Consider the following 20,570-nt stretch of genomic DNA (forward strand, 5'->3'; position numbering starts at 1 on the left):
GCCGGACCCTGGGGTAGGAGGGAAAGTGGGCGCGGGGCGGGGAGATGAGGGGGTCTGTCTGAGTGGCATTTTTAGCTTACAACCTGCCACGCAGATTCTCCGGGGCGAGAGGGGAGGGGTGTGCGGGGAGGGCGGGGAAGCCTTGATTTCTCCGCACGTTCGTGCTCGCATCCCCGATCTTTTCCCGCTTCCTCTCGGGGCTCACCTGTTTATTTCCATCAACCAGAGCTTGCAGTTGTTTTTTTTGTGTGTAGGCATGAGAGGCTGTTCCTTTTATTAGAAGCATTATTGGGGAAGGAGGGGTGCGTGGCTGTAATTTATGCCGGTCTCGGTCGCTTTTCAAGAAGGGGGAGGGGACTTGGCGAAGATCGCCTGCTCCCGGCCGTAGCTGACCCCATGGGCGTAACCCCTGCCTTACCCCTTCCGAAGAATCTTTTCCCTCAGCTACCCGCAGGCCAGCTGCCACCTTCTTGGAGAAGGACCACACCTGTGCTTATTCCTCGCTTTGGAGGAGAGGTGAGCTGAAAAACCGACCAGCTTTCCCAAAGCTGTTAACCAGCCCTCCTGTCCCAGAATTGGCCAGAAAGTGCTGCTTTCACCTGCCGATTGCGCTGGCCACATCCATCCCCCCACCCACCCTTGCAAGTTGTCTACAGATGTATCGGGATTTTTTTCTTGCCTCTGGACCTGCAGCTCACAACCAGCAACTAACTGCTGGGTTTAGACAGAAAGAAGTGATCTCCTTGGGTTTAGTGTGCGTTCTTCGTTCCCCAGTGGGTCTTACGATGGAATCTGCCACCTCTATTCTTTCGCTAAGAGCTTAGTCTAGAATCTGGCCTGAGTAACCAGTTTCTGGCTCTCTTTCTCTGGGCCCCACCCTGGCCCCTCTTGGTTCTCCGGAGCCAAATACGCCTCCCAAGCAGAAGGCACACCCTGCCCTAAATCTAACCATTCCAAAAGGGAGGAGGAAACGGTGGAAGAGAAGGGACCCAGGGGTCTTCTTTCTGTCCTGAGTATCCCCAACAGCAGTTTCCTCTTCAACCCTCCAGCATTTATAATCTCTTTATTCTTCTTATTAGCTGCTCCCCATTTTTGCCTGTAGTCCTATGATAGATATTTAGGTGGGGATGGAGGTGTGGAAAAAGAGATGTCACCCCTTTTCCCTCGTGTGAGACATTTTCATTCTCAGTCTTTCCATTTTTGAGATGCTTAACAATTAAAATATGTAAATATGTTTGCACGCTTATTTGAACTTGTTTTCTTGCTGGCTAATGAATAGCTGGGACTCAAAAAGGAGGGGGAGAAAGCGATGAGAGGTGTACATTCTCCCTTAGGTCCCCTTTATGAGCATCCCCCAGAGTTGCTGGAGGAGACCCTTCAATGAAAGCCAGCAGTCTCCCTTCCATGACATCACCACCTAAGCCCTTCCAACTTTAGCTTCAGAACAGGAAGAAGGCTCAAAATAGAACTACCTTAGGAATCCAGCTCCTTTTAGAAGATCAACTTTTAAGTCAGCTGCAGGAGAAACACTGAACTTTGACACGCAGAGAGAAAGCTGCAGTGTTTGTAATTGGTTCCTTTGGGGAAGGGTCTGGCGATACTTTCCATGTGTATTCAGAAAAGCTTTTCCCAAGATAAGTTGAGTACCTAAGCCGATGAATGATTAATTGAATAGTTTGAGATTCATTTATTGAATTATTCATGTGTTTCAGTATGTCAACAGTAACAAGTACTTTTTGGAATGAATTAAAGAGGGGCTCCTAGAATGTGTTTCAGGGATTTTACTGGAGAGAGAGGAGGTTGGTGGGGGGTAGGAGGGAACACTTGAAGGAAAGGAATCTGAGGATGCAGTGACAGCTGCGGTGAGTATGGAAGTTGAGAGGCTTACTATAAACAAGGCCTGTAACTTTTACAGGGTGACTAATATCCTGGACAAAGAAATAATGATGGCAGGATTTTCCACCTTTACCTTGAAAGTTAACTTGGTATCTTTGAATCATGATGTTTCCATTTTTATTTTTCCCTGAATTCTCAGAGCTGAAAGAGTTGTTCATTCTTTAGAAGGGGCTTCTTAATAAGTGATCATCACTGGCGTATTAACAACTTAAAGATTAGGAGGGCAGAAAATACCTGACATCATTTGAGTAACCAGTGAGTGCTGTAGAGTGATTTGCTGGGTGAAGGGTTCTGATTTTAAAAAATCCAGGTGACAGGATCTTCTGTAACTGTATTAGTACAGTAGCCACTAGCTACGTGTGGCTGTCAAGCACCTGAAATCTGGCTAGGGTGATAAGGAACTGGTTTTTAAATTAAAAATTGGTGTTCAGTTTTTTGGAAAAGTTCATTATGTTTGGAAGTTGGGCGTATGTGTCTACTTTTTAAGCTGTGAATTTTATGAAATCTACAGATTATTTCTGATGAAATTTTAGTGTTTGAATTGAGATGTGTTAAGTGTAAATATGCCCTGGATTTCTAAGACTTAGTACAAAAAAGTAAAATGTCTCATTAATAATGTTTATATTGTTTACATGTTCCAATGAAAATACTTTGGGTGTATTGTGTTAAGAGAATATGTTGTTAATGTCATTTAACCTGTTTATATTTTAGTTTTTTTTTTTTAATGTGACTACTGGAGTATCTAAGGTTGCAAACATGACTTGCTTTTTGCTTATCTGGGACAGCACTGGTCCATGATATCACTCCTTTTTTTCTTGGTTTTAATTTCCAAAGAGGTGACTGCAGGAAATACAGTTATTTCATGTTAGTCAACCATTTACTTTGCCCTGCTATTTTTCATGTGGATTTGGGGACCCCCAAGAGTTACTATTATAGTACAAGAAAGTGTTAAATAGTACAAGTACAGTATAATAGTGGCGGCCCTGCAGATTTCTCTGCAGGAGGCATGCCCCGCTCAGGAAGGTCTGTAAAAATGTCCAGGGTATTGGAAGCGCTGGTTAGGGGTATCATGAGAAAATGTAGAGACCCACATATTGGGCCAGACCTGCTTTTGTAAAAGGTTTCTGGGAATACAAAACTATACCAGGGAAGCATGTGTGGCACTCGGTGCTACAGTTGTGACACCTGGTGACATCTTAGTGATGCCACGCACTTTTTAAAAATTTTCTCTTTCTCTGCTTTTACTTTCTGCCCCCGCATCATAGCTCCACTGGTGGGAATCAAGCTCACAAAGTTGCTGACCCCTTTTCTCAAAAAAAGTATAATGTTGACCTGAATGGAATGTTGATATCTTTGGAGTTTGGTTTTATCTATTGAGGTTCAGTAAAGACACTGCAAGGGACTTGGGCGTTTAGTACTATCCCCTCATTTTACAGATGACAAACTTTCAAGTACCTTGCCTGTTGACATATAGACCGAGGAGTTCAGTATATACTTTTGTTGATAACCTATTTAGAGAATCCCTGAAAAATGAAGAAGTTTGTCCATGAATCAGTCAAGTATTTGTTGAGCTTGCACTTTGTGGGAAGGACTGTGATTAATTTTGTGAAGGGACATGAAGAGAACAGTCTCTGACTTCAGGAACAGGACGGTAGACTTGAGGAAATCAGATGTAAACAGAACCAAAGTAAATCACAGTTTAAGATCCAGCACGTCATAATGAGTGCAGTACCCCTGTGTCACAAGTAGAAACGTGTTCCTTTTCCGTGTGTTACAAGTAGAAATGTGTTCCTTTTCCAGATGTAGGAATAGAAGCTCTGAGTGGTGGACTCTGCAGGAGAGGACTGTGCTTGTGTTTCCGCACCAGCCCAAGGCTCTAGAAGTGGAGGTCAGTGCATGCCTTTGGTATGGCCCCCCTTCAGCTGTCAGTTACGGGAATTTGAGAAGTAAGACCCAGCATTGCTAAATGCAGTGCTGAATCTGCTAAATCACAGATTAATAGAAGATGACCAGAGTTTTTAGAGATGGTTAGCTAGGGGTGGATCATGTTGAAGTTAGCTGGTATATTTCTAACTAGTTATTCTAAAAAAATATGATAACAAAGGTGAAATGAAGTAAAGCTGACTTGTGAGCAGACTGAAATCCAAAATCTGGGGCAAAAATTAAATCTTAAGCAAAATCCAAAAGTGAATTAAGTTGATAGTTGGACTACAAGTGTGTATGCTGAGTACATGTGTAAAGGGGAAAGACCCATAGAATAGAATACTATATTCTATCAAACATTAAGCAGGATGGTCCAGCTGCTTATAGATTCTTAGTCTCCTGGAACTTTGGGGGCTAAAATCCCTATCATTTCATTCCTCTTTCTGTCTCAACATTACCGAATATAGAGCTTCTGTGTTAGCTTTTTTCTACGTGACCTGCTGAGGTTATGGAGCGTGACTGTTTGGAGTCCAGTGCTTGGAATGGCTAAAACAATGTCACCCCCTCTGTAATTAGTCCCAGTTAATGCTTCTCTGTGAGAATTGGGGCTGACTTGGCACCAGGCAGTTGTCCTTGGCTTTTCCTTGACGTTTTAGCTGATTTATTTCTCCTAAAGAAAGAAAAAAAAATATGTAGCCTCCTCATTCCAGGTTTCCTACTAATCTTGACACCACTTTAGTTTTTAAACACTCTTAACAGCAAAGCTTTGCCATGAAACACAAATATACGTTCTCTCTCCTCCAGACAAAGCAGTAGTTGACATTTGGCATCTTCTGTTGACAGTACATTTTTACATCTTGACAGTTGGGTCAAATTTGCACATTTTGTAATGTCACCAAGTTGGATGGTAGTTTTCAAGTTGGGGAAGGAAAACAATCAGTAAAAGACGGGTGGATTTAAATTAAGCAATCTATTTGAACTATTTTAGTTTTTAAGTATTGTCAAATATTTTGCATGCCAGCAGCTCGTTTCATGGTACCTTCACTTATTTAATATATAATCAGATACTTAAAAGTTCAAAATCATCGTGTTTTCATTTTCATTCCGTTGATATGAGACATGACATATTTTTTGTGTTCCGTGAGGTCTAAAACCGTGTTTTTAGTATACCAGTTTGCCAGTAGTACTTTCTAGATGGTAATGGTGCATTCATCATGAAGAAATTGTTCTCAGTTGTATCATTTTCAGCATAGAAGAACTGAGTTTAAAACCAGGTTGATCTTTGGGGGAACGCGTTTTACTTTTCCTTTCTCCCTCTTACTGTGCAGTAAACTTCTGTACTGTAACATGAGCACCTGCCATCACTTGTTTTAAAATTAAAATAATTCAATTTTTTTAAAGAAGTATCTATTGACAAATGTTTTTGGTAGATTTAGCTTTTTTAAATGCACATGTAGAAGAAATAACTTCCAAGAGAAATAAAACATTTTTAAGTGTTTATTAGTATTTATAAAATACAATTTTGAAAACTCATACTTTTGCTTCCTTGAAACTGCTTTAGAATTATTCTGAGAAAATATTAATTTAATGATTCACAGTTTAATGGTAGTTTGCTTTTTATTATTATTTGATCCCTTGGCTCCCTGCTGTATCCCTGCCCCTTCCACCCAATTTAGGTGAAAAAGAAATGAGAGGAAAAATAAGGAAATAGGAAATACTCTTTACTTTTTGCACCAAAAATCTTTAGTTGTCTAATTTTTGGTCATGACTAATAGAGTGAATTTCAACTTTGCAGTCCGTTATAGACTTTTAAGTTTATACTTGTCGACTTCATATTTAGACTTTCAGTTGCACTACCACTCTGTTTGCAAAGAATGGTCCAGTAACTACTAAGTATATCAGAGTTATTTGTGCGTTCCCATCTTTACCTACCCTCCAGTATCTCAGAGGAAGTATTCATGTTTTCCAAAGCCGACAGCACCAGAACTGTGGCTGGGAAATATTAGGTGGTAATCTTTTTATCTTCTTTGATGTATCAGCTATCTAAAATTTTATTCTCAAATAATCACAATATTTTTGTTCATGTAACAGATATTTATAATTTGGGTGAAAATATGCAACTATTTCCAGTAACCTTAGGGTAAGGGAATCCAGGTTTTTTTTTTTAATCTTCGTTGCCCTCTCCTGTTTCAACTCTGTATTGCGTCAGCTGGCTAAGACCTAGGCAATGACTTCTTTAACTTTTAGATATTTCTGCACTTTAGAGAGTTGTTTTAATTTGTATGCAGGTGGATTATTTCATTGGATATTCCTTTTCTGAAAATATAGTCGGTTTCATAGTGTATAAAGTTAGCAGTTGAACTGGCTCACTGTACTCTACTGTTTTCTGACCTCTGCTGATCTAAAGAGTTGATTCATCTCTTTGACTTATTTGAAGTACAGTGCTGATATCTAATTTGCATATAATGGAGTCTTTGAAACCAAGCAAATGCCTAATTGAAAACACAGTTATTTTTCAAACATCTGTCAAGTTCCACTCATAGTGAAATAACTTGAGAACTTAATGACTGACATGGAAAAAAAATGAGTGAATCATGGCTTTAATGAGTTGACTATTCTGAAGCTTGAATTCCAGTTTGAGAATCTTTTTGTACTTCTTATTAAAAATACATCATCCCTGAAGATGACTTCAGGGTACGTCTTAAAGGTAATAGGTAGTTTCAAAGCAAGTGATGTGTATATGTTGATTTTTTTAGAAGGCATTCCAAAGGATGTTAGCAATCTTTCACCATAACTGTAGAATTGACATTAACTATAGTGAAAAACACCCTGTAGGTGTGATATAAATATGTAATCATTAGTGTCATCAATTTGAGTACATTCTTAGCACTCAAAGCAAGAACAATAGAAGTCTTTCTGCGGGAGGGGGTGGGGGGCTGATGCGTATTTCTTCTTAAATCATAAACTCCCACAAGCTCCTGCTTCATGACCTGAGACACTGAGAAAACTAAAAATTTTAACCTGAAAGTAGACGTTTTCAGAATCTTTCTGTTTGCGTAAATTGTGTAAACTGAACACCCACTTGATGGAGTTGAATGGCTGGGTTAGGGCAGAGAAAAAAGCACCAGCTTCCATCGTTTGACATGGGTTTGAACTCAGGTTCAGTGTAACCAGTGGTGTGATCAGGTAAATCACCTAACCTCTCTTCAGTTTTCGGGTTTTTTTTTTTTTCTTTTTTGGCTTTCTTGCACAGCATGTGAGATCTTAAGTTTCCTGACTGAGGATTGAACCTGTGCTCCCTGCAATGAATGTGCCCATTCTTAACTACTTGACTGCTAGGGAAGTCCCTAACCTCTCTTAGGTTTTTATTCTCTTTCTGTAAAATGGGGTAATGAAGTCTAACCTATTCCAGAATCCTTTTGTGATGAATTAATGAGTGATTCATTGACAATCCCATAGGGTTCTTGTGAAAACCAAAGCAGAATGCACATAGAAAATTACTACATGTTCAATAGATGTGAAGTATTATTGCCATGTTGGATTATGAGCACTTTGAGGGTAAGGACTGTTTCTTATTTACCTTCAATTCCTGGACATCCAGAAGATGTCTGGAAACATAGTAGACCTTCAGTAAGTTTTTATTGCATGAATGATTGAGGTCAGGAAAATGGAATCAGTGAATCCATGCTCAGTAGAGGTAACGCTGTCACATAGAGCCAGAAAGCATGTTTGATGTATTCGTGGTTGTTCATTATTAATATGTATAAATCACATGTTCATCATTCATCTTAATATAATTTAGCCGGCCCTTTTACTATTTCAGCCTCACCAGTTACTGGGCTGTGACCCTGTTTTTTCTTCTGCTTCCCCACCTTCCAGAAGGGGATCTTTTAGTCCTTCACTTCCTGGGGAGCCTTCAGAGGGAGTCCTGCAGCCACCCGGAAAGGATGCTGCCGGCCGACGCAGAGACTGACAGGCTGCCCTGGCTCAGTTATCACAGTGCTGATGCTGTCCATTCTAAAGGTACAGTACTGTGATAACTGAAGGATGGCAGCCATCTTGCCTTCCATCAGAAGAGCCGCACCGTGCCTGGGGAGGAAGACAGAAGACGAAGGATGGCCTGTGAAACAGTGGCGGGACCCAGAAGCCCGCTACCCTGTCCCTGCATTGGTCCTTCCCTAGAGCCAGGGGGTAGTCCATCTGTCTTTGCCTTGTTTCATGATACGAGGCTGAGGAGGAGTTGGGTAGTAGTCTGTTCTGTGGTACTGATTGGACATATCATTAAGATCTCTGGAACATTTAAGAGACTGATGCTAGGTAAGTGCTGAGTGTGGATTAGTATCAGAGACATTTGTGCCACTTTTATAGACATAAAAGTTACCTAATCAAATTAGCTTGATGTCGTCAGTATTGGATGTTCAAAATGAAATTTAGCTTAAACGGAGAAAAAAGTCCTACGTGTTGAATGGTATTCACATTATAGCATGAATAAAATCCCATCTTTGTCTTTAAGGAATTTTTAAGATCTACTCTGATTCAGAAAATACGTGTTGAACGCGCATGTTATGGCTGCTGTCACCTTTGCGTTTGTGGGCGTGTGTGCTCAGTCATGCCTGACTCTCTGCAACCCTTTGGACTGTAGCCTGCTAGGCTCCTCTGACCATGGAATTTTCCAGGCAAAAGTACTGGAGTTGCCATTTCCTACTTCAGAGGAATCTTCCTGACCCAGGGATCAAACTCCTGTCTCCTGCCAATCTCTTGTATTGGCAGGTGGATTCTTTACCACTGAGCCACCTGGGAAGCCTCTGCTGTCATCTTTACATGAAAATAAAATGTAAATAATTTTACTTATATCAAATAATTAAGGAGTACCCTGCAGTGTCATCTAGAATATGTCAGTTTCAGGGCTGTGAAGGTCTGAATATCAGCCCAGCGTCGGGTGGGCACAAAAGACTAGGACATTGAACAGAGCTCACATCTTCAGCCTGGATCCTGGAGTACTTCTGGGGTGCGAGGTGGGGTTATTGGAGAACCTAGATTTTCTCATATCCCTCTCCCTGAAGACTCTCAAGGAAGCTGTACACGTGGAACAGCAGCAGACAAGGATCAGAGTACATGACCTGATTATGTGTTAGTTACGTCATAGTCTGTTGTAAGGCTCAGGTAATTTCATGTAGTTTAGCTTCAGTGTCCTAAACAGAAACCTCTTAATATCTTCCTAGGCTCACATCTGTACCTGTTAACCTTCCCACTCCGTGGATAACTGCCTAGTATAGAAACCAAAGCAGTGGGCAAAGAGAGAATATAGAGTCTGCTGAGGTTAAGACCTGCTACCACAGGTCAAGAAGAGCCAGGGAAGGAAAAATTATATATGTGACTCTTTAATGTACAGAAACTACCCAGTATGCAGCATAGCCAAGTTGATGTCTTAAGCCTGTTTTATTATCAAGTCCTTCAGTGGGACAGAGGCTAGAAGAAAGGTGACTGGGAGCGAGTAGAGAGGCCTAAGAGCTTCCATTTCCTGCCCACCCTACAGTCAGACATTGCTGGTCACCATGCTCCTTTGCTGGTCCACACAGTCCTCTGACCCTCCTCTTCCCCAACCAGAGGCGCTGTTTTTGGAGGAACCCCTTGAGCCACACCTGATTGACCCTGAATTGCTTTCCATGTGGCATTGACCACCGTCTGACCCTCGACCTCCACGTCTGCATACACTCAGGGTTTCTTCAGACTGCACACTGACTGTGGTTTTGATTAGTTACAGGGAGGGACAGTTCTGCCCGATTGTGTGTTATACTACCAGTTCTGAAATTCCTTGGAGTGTCCTGCTCCCTTAAACAGAAAAGGAATTTCTGACAGAAACCCTGGAAGAACTTCTAAGAAAGGAAAGTTCTGGGATTGGTGAATTCTCAAGTAACAAAGCACTCCCAATTTTTAGTGTTATAGCAGGTGGAAAAAAGTGCTTCAGGGAGTGATGTGTTGTGCAATCATTGGCCTTAGTGGGGATTTCACCACCTTCCTTGATCTTCCTGTTTTCCCATTACTGGTTTTAGAAAAATTCAGATTTTATACTTAGCGGACCTTGACCCCAGGGTCCACACCCATGGGCTGTTACGGAGCTGAGTGTTGGGTGTAGTTTGGAATCACTCCTGCATTTCTACAGACTGAACCTTACTGGGTCCTATTTCCTGTCAACAGGAAAGCCTGAGCTCAGCCTGAGATGTGAACTACAGAGGGCCTACCCGAGAAGTCCTTGGCATTTAGGGGCAGTTCATAGATGCAGGGTGTTCCCAACAGGTTAGGCAAGAAGTGATGCAAGAGAAGTCTAATGGTGTTTTTCTGCTGCTTTATTTGAAACATAGATACAAAGTGTGTTTGGTTGGTGTTTTCATTGTATTCTTCAGTTGAGGTGTGAGAATGGGAACCCTGGAATTACACATAGAAGTAGCGTATGATGCAGCATTTCTGCTTCCAGTTATGCACCCAAATGAATGGAATCAGACATTTTTGCACCTGTGTTCACAGCAGCATGCACAATCGCCAAAAGGTAGAGGCAACCCAAGTGTTTGTTGACGAACATATGGATAAGTAAAATGTGTGTATGTACAACAGAATATTATTCAATGTTATTAAGGAAGGAGGTTCTGACACTTACAACATGGGTGAGCCTTGATGGTAGCTACGTGAAATGAGCCAGACCCCGAAGGACAAATAGGGTATGGCTCTTCTTACGTGAGATTCCTAGAGCAGTCAGATTCATAAAGCCAGGGAAATGATGGTTGCCTGGGCCTGGAGGAAGGGGCAAATGGGAAATTTATGTTTAACGGAGTTACTGGGGAAAATGAAGAAATTCTGAGATGAATGGTGGTGGTTGCACAATGTGAATGCACTTATTAATACTACAGAACTGTACACATTAAAATGGCTAAAATGGTAAATTTTATGTCAGTTTTACCACCACCACCACCAAAAAAAAAAAAAAAAGCCTACGTAATAGCACTGTTGCAGCCAATGACAGGACTGAGTTGATTGCTTTCTTCTTTAGACAGTCTTCAGTGTGAAGATAATTGCTGTTTCAAATAAGCAATTAAAATGTAATTCCCATGTCTTTATGCATTTAAAGTTCTCTAATCTGTAGACTGTTAGACATATTTCCAGAGTTTCTGACATAGCATAGCTTTAAAATTTTGTAAAATATAAAGAAAAGGAAGTATAACAGAGTGCTGAAAGCAGAGTGAGAAAAAGGCCTCAGCAAGTAGGCAGATGAGGGTGCACCTCTTGCTGGCTTTTATGTCTTTTCTGGTGAAATTGAGCAACTCACCACACCTTTTCTTTTTTCTCTTTTTTACGTTTCAGTTCTTTTCAGTTGAGTTTAGTTCAGTCGCTCAGTCGTGTCCGACTCTTTGCAGCCCCATGAATCGCAGCACGCCAGGCCTCCCTGTCCATCACCAACTCCCGGAGTTCACCCAGACTCAGGAAAATATACTTATTGAAATGAAATTCATATGCCATAAAATCCACCATTAAAGTATACAATGAAGTGGTTTTTAGTATATTCATAAATTCATATAACCATTGTCACTGTCTACTTCAGATCACTTTTTAAAATTTAATTATAGGAGGATAATTATAATAATGTGACGGTTTTTGCCATACATCAACATGAATTGGTCATAGGTATACATGTGTCACCGCCCGCCCCATCCTGAACCCCTTCCAGTTCCCTCTGCACCCTATCCCTCTGGATTGTCCCAGACCACCAGCTTTGGGTACTTTGCTTCATGCATCGAACTTGCACTAGTCATGTATGTTACATATGTTAATGTACGTGTTTCAGTGCTATTCTCTCATCCCACCCTCGTCTTCTCCCACTGAGTCCAAAAGTCTGTTCTCTACATCTGTCTCTCCTTTATTGCCCTGCATGTAGGATCATCAGTATCATCTTTGCAAATTCCATATATATGCATTAATACACAGTATTTATCTTTCTGACCTACTTCACTCTGTGTAATAGGCTTCAGGTTCATCTACCTCATTAGAACTGACTCAGATGCGTTCCTTTTTATAACTGAGTAATGTTCCATTGTGTGTATATACCACAACCTATCCATTCATCTGCCAACGGACATCCAGGTTGCTTCCATGTCCTAGCTATTGTAAATAATGCTGCAGTGAACACTGGGGTACACGTGTCTCTCTAAAGTCTGGTTTCCTCACGGTGTACGCCCAGCAGTGGCATTCACCGGATCTTTCTGTGCTCCAGTTGCCTCAGTTGTCGTCTGCTTTGGAGTCATGGTAAAGATGAAATTTTATGTGTGTGTTTATAGTTTGTATTGTATGCATTTTGTGTGTGTGTGTATGATCATTTTGATGACCAAAGAAACATTTAGGCATTATTTCTTATTCTCAAGATGTAGAAGTAGTGTCTGAAAAGAATAGAGTTAATATTTTAAAATAAAGTTTTAATAAAATCCTAACTGGACTTGTCATTCAGCTCTTCTTAGCCTGATTAAAAGGAGCATTCTATAGCTTGCTTTCCATCATGAAATATTTTTCCTATTTGTTATTATGTGTTTAAATTTGAAAATAAGAGAAGTAAAATCATAAGAGACTAAAAGTAGACAGTAAAACCCTTCCCTAAGTGATTGCATGTGTTATTAGCCTTCAGTAAAAGGCATCATTTGTGGACTGCATCCACATCCTCACAAAGCTCTCACTTGGATTCATGCTCTGGAAATCAGATTTTGATGGTAAGAATGGCCTCCACCAGATCCAGTGTAGACCCCAACCCTTGATTATATCATCCAAAGTTGGAGCAGAGAGTTAGCTCTTACCTCTGCCATGCCAGTTTCAGGTATTTTGCTGTGCCTCATATAATCCATTCTGAGCTTCTCTGAATAACCAACCAACTGTAAAGGCACCGCACATCTGTTGTACTACCATTAAACTGACTTCTTCCAAATCAATTGTTTATTGAGGCAGCAAGATTCTTGTGTTATATTTCATGCAGAGTTTTTTCCCCCCGAAAAATTGCTCCCTTATAACACTGGATTCATATTTACAGTTAATCCTCACCAAAGAGTTGATTTTCACCATTACCGTAAGAGTCTTTTACTACACAGGTTTTTAATTCAGCAATTACAGGAGTAATAGAGACATCAAAAACCACTTTGTTTTATTCTTCCATATTCAAAACATGATGTGAAGATTCTTGTCGGGAGGGAACGACAAGTATGAGAGTGTGTGCCTGGAACATTCTCCACTGGAGTTTCTTATACTTAAATTGGTTGAAGGGGGTTTGCATTGTAATGAATGCCCCTAATGTAATATATATTGAAACAATTCACATAATTGAAATGGATTAAAGTAAGCTGATGATGCCTTGTTTTATGCATTTGGACTGTTACTGTATTTTTATTTTTCATGAGATTATGAGGAGATGGATAGTGATGCTGAAAAGTGGGAAGCTGTAGAGGACAGATCCAGTGTGGTGAGAAATCATTTTCATTTTCTGCCAGTCTCTTTGTAAATGAAATTCCAGACATATTATTTAGACTCCCATTGCTTGCTTTTTTTCCCCCCACTTTGAGTATCTTTGGACCAGGAGTATCTTAGGGTCAGTGGGGGTACCGCCTAGAACACTTTGCTGAGAAGACTTTAGAGGCCACATCTGGGTTCCATAGAAAAGAAAGTGAAAGCCACTCAGTCATGTCCAACTCTTTGCAACCCCATGGACTCCATACAGTTCATGGAATTCTCCAGGCCAGAATACTGGAGTGGGTAGCCTATCCCTTCTCCAGTGGATCTTCCCAACCCAGGAATCGAACCAGGGTCTCCTGCATTGCAGGCAGATTCTTTACCAACTGAGCTATCAGGGAAGCCCCAAGCCCCAGTGTTCCACAGAAAGGGATGCTGTAACCGCCTGTCATGTCTACCTGTGGTCTGCTCTCAGTGTCTGTCATCGGCATCAGACTGAGATGCAGGGGTACATTGCTGACACCTTTCCAGCTATCACAGTATTTTTAATACAGAGGTTTAGATCCTCTGGGAAGGCAGACATTCTCAAAGTTAGATTGATACACTAGATTTCTGGGAAGTTATGTCATTGGGAATATAAACACCCTTTATATGGGGAGGGCATCATGGGCATCTAATTAGCATGTCTACTACATAATGTATAGAATTATGTCAACATAAATCTTCCTCATTTTTTATCATTCACTGGTTCCTGCAAAATTAATACTATAAAATTTGCCACATTTTAGTAAATGCATTTTAAGCAGTCTTGTATGGTTTATATATATAGAACTTTGTGTAAGTAATTAGGTCTAATAGGCTAGAAGAGGACTTCCTTTTTTTAAAGTTGTCAGGATTATTTGCTTAGGATGAGTCAGTGTATGTTGAATGTGCGTATACCAAGGCTCCAGTTTCATCCGGATTCAAATCTTCAAAGTAAAAGAGTTCTCCACTTTTCATATTTGAAGAACCTGAGGAAGCTCACAGAAGATCTTCAGCACACAAAGCTAGTAAGTAGTAGAGTAGGGGTATGAATCTAGAACAAAACTGTGAGAAACTAAGCTAATAGATATTAATCCTACCTTCTTTGCTCGAGTGTAGATTAGTAAATGAGCCTTTGAAAAGGAAGCCAGCATATGTCACAGCACCTTCCCCCATCCACTATGGCTGCTGTTACCTATAATGGCCTCTTTAAAAAAAATTTGATCATGACATGTTTTAAATTCCTCCAGTGGCTTCCTTGATGCTGTTGAAATCAAGACTGTTGGCCTTAGCAAGCTCCGTTACTGAAGATTCCTATTGGAAGGGAATGCCAAGTATGAGAGTGTGTGCCTGGAACATTCTCAGCTTGAATTCCTTATATATAAATTGGTTTCCACCTACCTCTCTGGTCCCATGTCTTGTACCCAGTTGACTGGCCCATCCTTTGTCTGGGGAATCAAGCTTCTTTCCAACCGTGGTACATTTCCTTCTGCCTGAGGCACCCTTACCATTCACTTCACCTGGTTATCTTTTGTCCTTTAGTCTCTGATTAGTTAATTCCTCAGAGAACCCTTCCTGACAGTCCCATCTGTGTCCAGTCCTGTGGCACTCTGTATGTTTCTTTCAGTGTACTTGTTAGAGCTGAACTACATAAATGCACATGTAGGGTATGTGTGTGTGTGTGTGTTACATGTCATTAGATTGTGAGTTCCTTGAGGGCAGGGACCATGGCTGTATCTATTGCTGTGTTCACAGTGCCTGGCCCAGAACCTGCTATGTGACTCAGTAGAAACCTAATGTGGTATGATTTGCCAAGTGGGGTCCTTCCTGTTTTCTAAGAGTGAGTGAGAAGAGTCCACAGTTAAAAACGTGTTTAAAATCCCCACTTTTCTGTGAACAGAGAACTGCAGCTCTGTGACAAGCATTTTTCTGTGAAACTTTAAGGTGCCATTTGACAGAAGCGGCTCTCAGATGGCCCTGATCGCTCACACCCATCCCTGTAAACAGAGGACCAGGAGCGGGAGAGAGCCTCGTTCAGAGCAGAGTTGCCCTTGGAGCTCATCTTTTGTCTGAAAGTTGGTGAGCCACCAGCTGTGCCATAAAGAGCTCCCCACACCCAGACTCTGCAAAGCTGAGAGAAGGGGTGGGGGGAGGAGGAGGAAAGGAGAGATGCAAACTGGGTGGCACAAGGGTGTGAATTTCTTGGACTCCATGATCAGTGCACGTGAGTCTGTTGTGGCTGGGAAGACCTCTGGTGATCCAGGGGTTAAGAATCTGCCTTTCAATGCAAGGGATGTGGGTTTCAGTCCCTTGTCAGGGAACTAGGATCCCACATCTGTAGGGCAACTGACCCTGAGCACCATAACTAGAGAAACCTGCATGCTGCAACTAGAGAAGGCCCTCACACCGTAGTGAAAATCCAGTGCAACCAAAATAAAGAAGGCAGCTTGGGACTTACGTTTTCTGGCTAATGCCCTGCAGGAGAGCCACCCCCACATCCTATGAGTGGGTCCCAGGAGTGAACCAGGCTGTGGATGGTATCCCAAAGGATAAGCTTCTGGCCAGTCAGAAAACCCACCCCCAGCAAGGTGGGGTGGTCCATGTGGGAACCCTTTCTGAAACTTCTGAGCCCCATTTGATGCAGAGCTTATTGGAAAGATGTCATTTGAGCAGAACCTGCTCTCAGGTTCACTGTCAGGAGTCATGAAAGGAACCAACCAAGAAAGGAAGCTCAAGGAGAAGAGGTGAGGCCGGGGCATGGGAAGGTAGTGGGCTGACTCTTCCAGCCCACCCCCTGGAGCTTTAGGCCTCCCCTTAGCTGGAGAAGGTACAGAGCTTTGTACTGATTATTGAAATCTTCATCAAAATGAAATGCTTGGTGGCTCAACTTGGTAAGAGGTTAATTTGAGGCCCTTACTACTCACAAGGAAGGGGGAGGTTTTCAGAGCACAAAAGTGGAAGATACTGGACATAAAAGTTTCATGTTCACTGATTTGAAAATCAAAATAGTTAAAATTATTCATTAAAAGGATGAAAGGGCTATAAAGTGCCCCTTTAGATAGAAGTTTGCATGTTGATATTTCTTTCCCTAATAAGCCCCCTCACTGCCACTTATACCATGTTGAAGGAGTTGGGTATATTAGTTCAGTCCTAACACTTCCAACAGCCTGTTAGCTCCCACTACTGTCTCCTCTCTCTTCTCCAAAAAGCAGAATCCAGTAAGGACATTTCCCAGTAACCCACCTCCTAGCACATTTGCCTGAAGGTGCCGAGCATGAGGGTAGATGGAAGTTAACTCCGTGTTACCAGTATGTTAAGTAATTACCCAGTGGTATGAGTCCACATCTTTGACCGTTCTTCTTTGTGCCTGATAGATTGACTAAGAATATCTCAGTGCAGAACCAGCTGGCTTAAAAAACAAAAACTTGCAGATGCACCTGCCTTTAAGCGTACTCATCCTACCTATAGACCAAGTCATAGACTGACAGGGACCTTCTTCCTAGTTGTTAGCCCAATCAGTGTACTGTTGAGGATAGGAACCCAGGAGCTCATTTACTCCACCATTTTTCAAACACCGTGGGTTTGAAATCGATTAAATGTGTGTTGATGCTGCTGCTGCTAAGTTGCTTCAGTCGTGTCTGACTCTGTGCGACCCCATAGACAGCAGCCCACCAGGCTTCCCATCCCTGGGATTCTCCAGGCAAGAACACTGGAGTGGGTTGCCATTTCCTTCTCCAATGCATGAAAGTGAAAGTGAAGTCTCTCAGTCATGTCTGACTCTTCGAGACCCCATGGACTGCAGCCAACCAGGCTCCTTGGTCCATGGGCTTTTCCAGGCAAGAGTACTGGAGAAATGTGTGTTGACCAGCATTTAAAAAATAAAACGAGGGACTTCCCTAGTTGTTCAGTGGTTAATACTTTGCCTTCCAGTGCAGCGGATACAAGTTTGATCCCTGGTCAGAGAGCTAAGGTCCCACATGCCTCGAGGCCAAAAAGCACATAACAAACAATGTTGTAACAAATTCAATAAAGATTTTTAAAATAATCTTTAAAAATTATTTAAAATCAATAAATATAAAACAATAGAAAATAGCAGTGCATAGCTTGTGGTAAAGTAATATTACTCCATGAAACCTTGCCGTTGCCTGCTTCAGTGTATGTTTGTGAGTGTGGAGGGGTGTTCCGTCACTAAGTCGTGTCTGACTCTGCAACCCCATGGACAGTAGCCCACCAGGCTTCTCTGTCCATGGAGTTTCCAGGCAAGAATATTGGAGTGAGTTGCTGTTTCCTTCTCTATGGGATCTTCTTGGACCAGGGATTGAGCCTGAGTCTCCTGCATTGGCAGGCAGATTCTTTACCACTGAGCCACCTGGGAAGCCCTTATGAGTGTGTACTGGGACCCCAATTTTTTTTTCTATCTGGGTTTCAGTTCAGTTCATAAGTTGTTGGTCAAGATGTGAGATTCTAGATCATCTCACTATGTATTGCAAATTTTGGAAACTAAAGCCCAGAATGGTGAAGACACTTGTCCAGGGTCAGTAGGAAAAGAGGAGGAATTCGAATGTGCATCTCAGTCTCTTGGGTAATGTTTCCCCTTCTTCTCACCAGCCTAGAGAGAATAGCGAAAGTAATAGCTAATATTCAGTGAGCAATTACTATGTGCCAACCACTGTGTTAAATACATCATCTTATTTCATAGGGAAAAGGGGTTGGTTGGTATTGTGTTTTGTTTCAAGTAAATGTTCATGGTTGAACAGTGACTAGACCAGATACAGAAATGGTGAGTTAACATTTAAAGTTTTTATAGCAATTTGACAGAGTAACTTTAGGTCTGATTACTCTAGTAATAAAAGCATTGGCTTGCATTTTATGTCTTTAATAAACAATTTTCTAGCAATTCATTTTCATTGTGTTTTATGAAAGTATTAGTCCATGATGGATTAGAAATAAGGTCAAACGTGGTTCTCCACCATGGATAGTTTGAGAAGCACTGACTTAGACCCAGCCAAGCCAACAAGCTTTGTCCCTTGAGGCATCTGTAGTCATTTTGAAGTGCCAGGTGGTCATAGTTACCTCTGGAAGGGGCAGATTGCTGGACACAAGCCCCCTAACAGCAGAGAGGCGGGTTACTGTGATATCTACAGTTAACGAGGGACTTCGATTCTAGAAACAGCTGCCCTTATCTTGGGGTGACTAGCAGAAAAGGCCCTGTTGTCAATTAATACCCCAAAGCTTTCATTTATTTCAGAACTTGAGGAAGTGGGACTGATGGGGACGCTTTTCCCCTCTGGGAGAGCAGAGAGAGCTCGTTCCTTGTAAAGTTGCCCCATGAGAAAAAGTTCAGCACAGAACAAATTAAATTCTCATTTCCCAAGACTCTCCATCAGAGTGGTAACAGCAGAAGGACGGTGCTGCAGCGGTCTCTGGGAAGAGAGGGCCGATTAAAGGGAGCTTGTGGATCTCCTCGACTTGCAGGCTCTGTGGAGGGAGCACACTTCATAAATCCTGATGGACTGATTTTTGGCTACATCCTCAGATTTGTACGAAGAACTGTTTTGAGTGAATCAGTGTGTCTTTGTTTGCATCTTCTGGAATCCTGAAGACTGAGCCAAGGAGTTAGCAAGGCTGAGCCCTGTACTGAGCATTTAATCAGTTGAACACTTCCTTATGTTTCCCTGGTTTGTGCTCATAACAAGTGACCTTCGTCCAACTCCTCGCAACACACGATTGTGGAATGTTCCCTCCTGAGGAACATGCTTTGTTTTTTTCATTGTGAACACACTGAAAATCTCTGAAAATTCAAATGAGTTTGGACAGTGGTAATAATGTAAGCTAACTGTACCTGCTGTGTGCCCAGTATTCTACATATGTATTATGTTCTGCATATGTATTCAGTTAGTGTTTACATGCTAACTGTTCCAACAGCCCTGGTCAAATGGGGGCGGGGGCAGGGGAACTAAGGCTTAGAAAAATGTGGTCACTTACCTGAGTTAACTTGTTCAAGCCTCAGCTTCTGCATCCTTATATTTACTGCAGATTCATATCAGCATCCTTGTACAAGTGAGGCAGTGCTAGAACCCCAAAGTCATAATATTTTCATTGATTCCTTTCTTCTACCTGTAAACACTGTTGGGACCTTTTGGTTTTGATTTTGAATACACATTACCTATTCAATAATTCAGGAGTGGAATGATGCACATGTAATTCTGAGTCCTGAGAATTCAGAAGCCCCCATGGTAATAAAAAGCTAACATTGATTAAAGACTTTCTGCATCACCTGTCCATGCAGTAATTTTTACCCTCATTCTCTTACTTAATCCTTTAACAGAAACCACCTCCTTCTCCGTATCCCTATGTCTGCTTTCTTTTGTTTTTTAAATTTTAAAATAAAAAGAAATGTTTTTTAAAATCTCTATATTTTATATTGGTGCATAGTTTTTTTTTTAATAACATTTTTGTGGGCTGCAAGGTTTGCAGGATCTTAATACCCCAACCAGAGATCAAACCCAGGCCCCAGGGGAAGCATGGAGTCCTAACCACTAGACCACAGGGAATTCCTGGCTTATTTTCATGTACTGCTTTTGCATAGTCTGCTCACTAGCATACTTCAACTTTCTTTACTTATTGCTACTTCTCCCCCACTAGGATGTAATTTCCATGCAGGCGGTGTGTCTCTTGAGCTCAATGATAGAAGTCCCCAGCTAGTAGAACCAGGCTTGGTATATACTGTATATATAGTATGTAGTGCTCAAATACCTGTTTCATGAACAGCCCTTAGAGGTAAATATCACTGTCATCACAAACTGGGTTTTGTGATATTAAATGATGTGCTTAAATTGGAAGCAGTTATTCCTTTTTACTTCAAAATCAGTTTTTAAATGTTAGTGGTAGTAGCTTCCTATCTCCGCTACATTGATGGAATGAAAATTGTAACACACAAAAGAGGAGGTCGGATTGGCTTCCAGTACCCTCCTTAGAGCAGATAAGCGGTGTGTGTTTGTTAAATAGATACATTTGCAGTAGTAACTATAGCTACTGTTAAAGTAAATCAGACATCCTTTTATTGTACCCTATTGTGCCCCCAAGTTTTATAAAAGAGTGGAGGACAAGCTTTGTCCTTTGATGAATGCTCGCTAACACAAGATGGCTGCTGTTGAAGCCGTTGTGGGCTTCTCATGAGATAGAATTTCAGAGTTGGGAAGGGCCTGGGAGATGTCCTGGCCAGCCTCCCTAGCTCTCCCCTCCAAGACACC

The 20,570-nt window shown here is 41.6% G+C and overlaps 1 long non-coding RNA gene and 1 other non-coding gene across 2 annotated transcripts; both read left to right on the forward strand.

Moving 5' to 3' along the window:
• The first annotated feature begins 34 nt into the window (after nucleotides 1-34).
• LOC132344975 (uncharacterized) lies at nucleotides 35-19,732 on the forward strand. Its single transcript, XR_009494075.1, has 2 exons — nucleotides 35-3,784; nucleotides 7,699-19,732. It is a non-coding gene; the product is annotated as an uncharacterized lncRNA (long non-coding RNA).
• MIR101-1 (microRNA mir-101-1) lies at nucleotides 7,794-7,876 on the forward strand. Its single transcript, NR_031123.1, has one exon. It is a non-coding gene; the product is annotated as a microRNA mir-101-1 (primary transcript).
• Nucleotides 19,733-20,570: the final 838 nt, after the last annotated feature.

This window comes from Bos taurus, chromosome 3, assembly GCF_002263795.3.
Source record: "Bos taurus isolate L1 Dominette 01449 registration number 42190680 breed Hereford chromosome 3, ARS-UCD2.0, whole genome shotgun sequence".
NCBI classification, from domain to species: domain Eukaryota; kingdom Metazoa; phylum Chordata; class Mammalia; order Artiodactyla; family Bovidae; genus Bos; species Bos taurus.